General features: G+C 56.1%; 1 protein-coding gene across 1 annotated transcript in view; it reads left to right on the forward strand.

Moving 5' to 3' along the window:
- The first annotated feature begins 1,479 nt into the window (after window positions 1–1,479).
- Window positions 1,480–7,799, forward strand: part of C1QTNF1 (C1q and tumor necrosis factor related protein 1) — a 21,758-nt gene continuing 15,438 nt past the window's right edge. The window contains exon 1 of the mRNA XM_008576166.1: window positions 1,480–1,558. The gene's annotated coding sequence lies outside the window, so the exon portion shown is untranslated. The remainder of the gene's footprint in view (window positions 1,559–7,799) is intronic.

A 7,799-nucleotide genomic window follows, 5' to 3' on the forward strand; every position in this document is an offset into this window, starting at 1 on the left:
CTCGTGTCACCTGTCAATGGCTCCCGGGATCTTTCCCAATGACCTAGCGTGGACCTGTGTGTGTGAGGTCTATGACCCAGCCTGGCAGGTGAGGGGTCTGGTGACCCAGTCTGTACAATGGGTTTGAGGGGTCTGAGTCCTAACCCTGACAATACAAATGGAAACTTAGTGTAACTAAAATAGTGAAATGTTTGGCTTTAGTGATGAATTGCCTAACCAGACAATTGGCGTAGTCGTGTAGCAATACAGGAGGGCATCAGACATGCACACTCTTCTTTCTCCCCTTTGGATTCTTTTAGCCTTTCCAGATATGGGTGCTGTGGAGGAGGGGAAATTCCAAGGCAAGGAATTGTGAAGTGCAGCCTCCTTGTTTTGCCCTGAACATCCCAGACCAGCATCCCTGTTTTTACGTCTCCTGTCCACATGTAGCCAGAGAGAGAGGCCCTCGGAGGAGTGATTATACAACAAAGAGTGCAGGTACGACATCCAGGCCAGGAGCAGATTGGAGAACATAGGAGCAGGGGCCCAAAACAAGCCAGAAAGAAGCAAAAATGAAGGAACGTGGTTATTGTCAGAGCAGAGTTTTGTTCCTCTGGGCAGATCCTGCCCTTCTAGTGCTGTGATAAGATTCTGGAACAAGCTGGTCTGACTCAGCGTTTGGGGATTGTAGATGGGGCCCTGACCACGGGTGGCTCTGGTGAAGCCTGGGGCAGTGACTGGGATGGGAAACCGGCTGAAGGACGTCTCGCTCACAAAGAACATTTTTATGAGGTTGAGAACATGTCAGTTTTTCACATCGAGGAAGGCGAGACTGATAGGAATTGCAGAACGCTGCAGCCTCTCAAGCCCCACCGGCCCCACCCCTGCACTCACGCTGTTCTCTGGGAAATCTACACCTTCCAGGCCAGGGTTCCTTCCTGACCTTTGGATCACCGAGCTCTCAAGACTCTGAAACTTGCAAAAATGCACACGTGTGTACACACACATACACATACACACACACACACACACAATTTGGCATTCTGTTGTAGGGGGGTTACGGACGCCCCCAAACCTGTCCGTGGTCCCCAGGAGGAGCCCCCCGTGGATGGTGTATCTCAGGTCTGCCAGTGTTTGGATACTTGATCCCACTGGGTTGGCTACAGGGGACCCCTGAGCTCCGTGAAGCCCATCCCCCTGCTACCATAGTAACTCAGAGCTCTCAGCCTTCCTGGGCACCCCCTTCCCCCGCAGTGCGGGGCATCCTCGTCCTGGGCTCCCAGCTGCCTCCACATCTGGATGGGCCTCCGGACACACGAAAGTGGCCATCGCCACTCCCAGCTCTCTAGGGAGGGCAGCGGCTGGTTTCCTCCTGCCCGGCTGGGCACACACACAGTTAATCCTCGGAGGCTGCTGTTTGGATAAAATGCGCTGGGAGCGTTCTAGGCTCCTCGGCGCTCACATCTGGCTGGGGTTTGCTCTTTCCGTGTTTGTCCCATTTTCTCCGTCTCTTCCTTGACTTTCGAGAAACCGCGTTTCCGCTTCTGGCCACAGAGACCTTGGAGCTGAGAAGATAAAGGTGCTCGCACCTCCCCTCCCCACCCCCCTTCTTTGCGCCTTCTTCCCCGAGGACTTTTCCTCCCTGCTCCGTCTCCTCCGACAAGTCTGTGCTTCCCCCGCGACCTGGCCGGGAGGAGGCTCAGCCGCTGGGAGATGCTCTAGGAGGCCGCGGTGAGGACACGGCTGGCGTGGCCCGGCTGGAGCAGAGGTAGGTGGCCCGGAGGACGGGACAGAGCCGGGAGGGACCCAGAGCCACTCCAGCTCCTGTCTTCGTGGCTTCAGCCTGGTTGCCAGAGCTGGGCTGAGCAGACACCTCTGCCAGGGAGGACGATGAATGCAGTGGGAGGGGCCAGGTTGGCAGTGGCAAAGGGGCAGAGAGACCAGAAGTTTCCGGGAAAGCCCTGTGTCCTGTTCTGCCAACTCCCCTTCCATAGATGAGGTTCCATCGAGAGTCATGATCTCGGATCCGCTTTGACTAGGGAGGAGGCGAGCTCTTCTGCGGATGGATGCTGTCGGGAACAAATGTACCTTCCCCCCAATTTCTTGTGGGGTGTTTATCTTGCTTCATTCTTCTCTGGTGCTTTTCTGAGGGTGTAGAAGGAAAAACCGTGGAATCCATGCCCGCCTCTGCAGCTGGTAGGGACCCCCAACCCCATCCCAATATCACTGGACCATCTGAGAGCCAGGTCTGTCCACTCCTGTCTGTGGCCAACCTGGACCCTGCACAGAACAGGAAACATTGACTTTGGCCTCCAAAACTAACAGCCTTGATGCTCCTGGAGGGGACCCAGCTTGGGCAGGAAAATCAATGTCCCTTTCCCTGGAGACCCTTGTGGGAAGTGAAGCTGCCTGTGCCGCTGAGAGTGGTCCCTGGTCTGGAGCCTCTGGACAGCACAGGCTGACCCACCGCCCACCATGCAGGTCGGCATGGCACCTCCACGGGCACAGGTGTGGTCCCCACCTGTTAGCCTGGGCCCGGCCGTGCTGGCCCCCACCTTGGCTGTGTCCCAGCTCTGGAAAGTCCCTCTGTCTGCTTTAGGCACTCATGGGCCGACCTGACCCATCCTTGCTTGGAAGGGAGGAGGAAGCTGCTGCCGGTGTGATTTGTTTCCACCTCTTCTAGTTCACCTGGTTTCTGGGAACAGGCAATGTGACACACTTGGAGCTTTCTCCTTACCAGCATTGAAAATAAGAAATGTCTTGAGAAACTACATTTTTTCCACCGCCAGCTACTTCCTGGGTCCCCGGGGAGTGAGTGACGTCCTTAGAGGGCTGCTCAGCCTGTTTTCTTAGTGCAGGAAAGTACACACTCCCAGGCGGGTGGTGCAGCCACATGCTGCCTCACAGACAGATGCACTTGACCGTTGTGTGTGCTGCCGGGAGGGGAAGCACATCCTCCCTGGGGTCTGCTCAGTGTCCCTGCCAACTGGAGAGGAGGGACGAGAGACAGGGCCATGGGAAGCAGAGGGGAGAGAACACGCGGGAGCTTCCCAAAGCTGAGGGATGACCTCACAACCATGGCAGTGGCGTCAACAGTGGTAATGGTGGCCACGGTTGTGTGTTTCCCACATGGCGGATGCTGAGCAAACGTTGATTCTAACAGTCCCATCAAGGGAACGCTCACCATGGAAACCTCGGAGGGGCTCGTGGCTGGCCCAAGCTTCCCTAGCCAGTGGGTGGAAGACCCAAGACTCAAATCTATGTCTTCATCCCCAGAGCCTGTGCTTGTAACATCCACCTGTGCTGGGGACACCAAGCGTAGCTCTCCAAGCTGAGGCTGGCACCCAAGCTCCTCAGGTTTCCAAGTTTCCCCTTCCCAGCCGCCAATTGAGAATGCAGGAGGGACAGCAGGTCTGCTCCCCAGGGACTCTCATGGTCCTGTCTCCCTTGCCTCTCCTCCTCCTGCCACCTGGAGTCCCCTGTGATGCCGAGGAAGGGAGTCCCCATGAGCAGCAGCTCGGGAGGCTCAGGAGGACTTGGGTGGGCTCCATCCAGCCACAGGACGCTGCTGCCCCTCTGGGGCAGATGCAGCCAGCCAGACCTGGGGTGACCCCTGATGTCCCAGGAAGGGCACAGGCAGCTCCCCCTTCATTCCTGGGATGTAACCTCCCTGTTCAGGACAACCAGCGCGGCAGAATTTTTTCAGAACATGCTTCTTTCTGTTGTTCTTCCTGGTGCCTACCCCTGCCCCCCCCAGCTGTAATTAGCATGACTCATAAACCAAATATTCTGGCATTGAACTTCACCCATCAAAACAAAGATGAAAAGAGTTTCATAGACACAGCCATGCTGTGGCCATGGGAGCTTCCCATCTGCGTTCTGTGTTCCAGGCTTGGGCCCTGGTATGGGTCCCTGTTCCTGGGCGGGGGTGGCTGAGGCTCCGGGTCCTGAGGGGTGGGGTGGAAGGTGATAGAGCTCCAGGAAAGGCAGGAAGAAGAGGAGGATCTGAGGGCCGGCCCGTGGCTCACTCGGGAGAGTGTGGTGCAGACAACACCAAGGCCACGGGTTCGGATCCCGTATAGGGATGGCCGGTTTGCTCACTGGCTGAGCGTGGTGCTGACAACAACAAGTCAAGGGTTAAGATCCCCTTACCGGTCATCTTTTAAAAAAAGAAAAAAGAAGAGGATCTGTGACAGTCCCCATGCTCTGCCAACCGCTTTGGGCCCACTCGGCCTGACCATCCACTGTCCCCAGGAAAAGAGCGGCTGTTTGGGGCGTGGCCTCCTCCCTTGCCTTGTGAGCCCCAGAGATGCTCAAGTGGGGGTGATGGCCCCCGAAGATCTGCATCTTGGTTGCTTAACTGCCACATGGGCCGAGGGTAGTTCTCGTCCCTGCTTCACCCACTGAAATCGCCTTCTGCTGATGTCAAGGGACACGAGGTAGCTCTCTGGACAGGACCCTGCCATCTTCTGACCCATTTGCGTGGTGTGAGAAATCGCCCACTTTGGAGAGCAGTCTGGAAGAGCACGATGAAGCTCCACAGTGCGTTTCCTTCATGCTCTCTGGGGCAGCCCTCGAGCTGGTCTCAGGAGCCCGGGATGCTCAAGCCCTGCCTGGGGGCCTGCAGTGGGCCCTGGGCCTGCAGGGCCAATCCCAAGCATAACCGTGGACATGCGGTGTCAGGCTCACGCTTGTCGCCTGCCCCGAGCCCTGTGGTGGAATGCTGCAACTGCTGCGCCTGCTTCACCGTGGGGGGTGCTCATGGTGTGAGCAGGAGAGGGTCTCTTGCACCCTTTGGGAGGAATCCAGGTCCCAATTGCATGGTGCTTGTGCATAGGCCATAGGAGTGGCTCTTGGTGCATTGACACCCTCTCAAGCTGCCTGTTACTGCCTCACTTGATTTCCAGAACTGGGCTCAGCATCTGAGTGTGGCTCAAAGGGGGATATTGTGGGCAGGGACAGGGGATGCCCCCTCACAGTCCACCAGGATGTCTCTGGCTTGCATCTGAGGCTCCTGGAGTCAGCCCCTTCTCCAGCTGTGGACAGGGCTGGCACAGACCTGCAGGTCCTTCCTGGGGTACCCGCTCTGTCCAGGACAGCTGTTGGAATGGCTGGGCCTCATGTCTGACTATCTTCCTGGCTTCTGTAGGAATTTTTCCTGAAATGAGACAGAGCAGAGCAGGAGAGTTCCGGCAGCATAACCAGCACAGCAGAATTTTTTCAGAACATGCCGAAGGCCATGAGCCAAGGAGAGGGGAAAAGAAGTAGACAGGCAGGACAGGGGGAAATCAAGGTCCCTGTGCCCTCTGCAGGTCAGATGCTGCTCTTGGCCATTGCTAAAACCACACTTGGTGTAATGCCCCCAACCCTTGGATTTGGGTTTCACCCCCTCCCCCACCCCCAGTGGGACATCTGGTTACCAGCCGCCCTCTGCCCTGGAGACTGGGGAGGATAAAGGACCTCGCCTGGGAAAGCTGCCAGCCCTGGCTAGGCTGAGCCCGGTGACTCTGCCCTGCAGATTCATGGGGCTGGTCTTCAGAGCTGGGGACTAGTGTATGCTCGGACACACTCAACCCCATTCTCTTTGTGAAGTCTAAAGTGGGATCTGGTGAGAGATGGGGGATCTGGGTGGGTTTGGGGGTGGCCATGGGACTCTTGGGTCTTCTGGCATTCAGGGCAGTGCCCCTTAGCCCCATGAAGGTATGTCTCTGAGGGCAAAATACATGGTCCTAGAAGTCCCACAGAGTGTTTGATCAGCTGTGGATATTGGATTGAGGTGACTCTGGAAGTAGCACCCGCTGTGAGCCTGGTCGGGGCTGCTAGGGGGGTGGGTGAGGCCCGATGCCCACCTCCCCTTTGGTCTGTCCTCTGCTCCTGCTCCCTGTTCCTGCTGCCCAGTGGCCCCAACAGTGGTGCCCACCCAAGCCCGACCCCAGACCCCTAAGGAATGGGTAGGCAGAGCATGCAAGCTGCCTCCTCCCCCCCTGCAACATTGATCATGCACATCCTTCCGGCTGACGGGATGCAGACCCCAGTGCCAGCCAGTGCAGGTCGGCTGCTACCCGTCAGAGGGCGTTGGGAGCGGAGGAGACCGTTTGCATGCCTGCAGAATGTGTCTCCTCCTCCCCTCTTCAGAGCCTACCCGTGTGCTGTTCTCTGTCTGCCCTGCAAAAGCGATGCCCTGAAAACGTGCATCCAATGGGCCGCTCCGCCAAAGCCACTTACATTTTAAGGTGTGTGTATGTGTGTGGAGGGGGTGTTTCTGGTGATTCTGTGCCTAAATCCAAAGGAATTAAATTCCAGTTGTGGGTTTTAAGGTGCTCGCAGACTGGCACCAGTGAGATCTTAGCACATTGCCTCGATGAAGACAGCTAGGTATACCGCAGTGTCCTGCACATTCCTGGCATACAGTAGATGTTCAGTAATGCTCTGCTGAATCAGTGGGTGCAGGGGCTCAGCTGGTGGGTATATTCCTTGAAGCCAAAGGAGACTGCTGCTGTTCTAGCTATGACCAAGTAAGCCAACTGGGCGGCACCCTAAACCTGAGCCCAGCATATAGGTCGCTGGATGTGATTTGGTAGGAGGAGCCTGCGGTATCTGGCATCTTCTGGAGAACCCTAGGGTGAAGGGGAATGTGCTTTGCTGTCAGGCACACCTGGGTCTGATCTGAGCTCCAGCACTCCCTGCTGGGGGCCTGGGGCAGGTGGCTCCACCCCTCTGATCCCATCTGCACATCTGTAAAGTCGAGGGGGCATTTTAAGAATCAGGCTCAACAGTGTACAGAAAGAACCATGCTCAGAGCCTTGCGCATAGTAGGTGCTTAAATCAATGGCAGCAGGGCTTTGTCAGAAGGAATCTCTGGAAACGATGGGACTTCTCCTGGGTTCGTGAACTTGCAGAGGAGGGCGCTGAGGTTTGGCTCCGTTCCCTTCCGTTTCACGGCTGCAGGCCACTGGCCCTACTCAGCTCCTTTGGGGGCAAGGATGGCCAGCGTGTGTGTGTCAAAGATAGAACAAGTCCCCCCTGCTGCTGGCAAGTGTGTTCTCCCAGCTGCCCAGATTCCTGTCCGGGTTAGGTGCCACCTTGCTGGGCTCGCTGTCAACGAGCCCATCTCTGGCCTAACACATCCCACGCCGTGACTGCCAGGGGTTCCGCTGCCCAGAAGAAGGGCCATTTCCTCTTGTTCCCTGTGTCCCGACAATCTAGCCCACTGCTGGGTGTGTAGCTGGCACTCCATAAACACCTGCTGAACAAACGAGCCAAAGAACACGGGAGTCCAGCGCTAGGTGGATTGATATTCTGCACGATTCTGCTGGAGCCGTGAACCTGCCCCAGCACCACCAGCCCCGCCTCATTCTTCTTTTCTATGCATAGAGTAGAGTTCCCTGGAATAAATAAGGCTCTCCATTAGTCCCCAGGGTGGGGCTTATTTGTCATTGTTCTAAGTGGAAAATAATCTGTATTTACTGTGAAAAAATGTGTGACTATAATGGGGGAAGAAACCCAGAGAAGCCAAAACAAGAAAGCTTTGAGCATCTGTGTTCTCATCACACACAGATAATGGCTGTCAGCAGCCAGGTGGGTGGCCTTCGGGTCTTCGATTGGGTGTGTGTGTGTTTATGTGTACGTGGGTTTGCATGTTATGTTTCCACCGGCATTTTCAGTCATCACAACTTTATGAACATCTTTCCATGTCAAAAAAATATTCGTCTGTTGGGCCGGCCCGTGGCTCACTCGGGAGAATGCGGTGCTGACAACACCAAGTCAAGGGTTAAGATTCCCTTACCGGTCATCTTAAAAAAAAAAAAAAAAAAAAAAAT

The sequence above is a fragment of the Galeopterus variegatus genome, unplaced genomic scaffold (genome assembly GCF_000696425.1).
Source record: "Galeopterus variegatus unplaced genomic scaffold, G_variegatus-3.0.2 Scaffold1302, whole genome shotgun sequence".
NCBI lineage: Eukaryota > Metazoa > Chordata > Mammalia > Dermoptera > Cynocephalidae > Galeopterus > Galeopterus variegatus.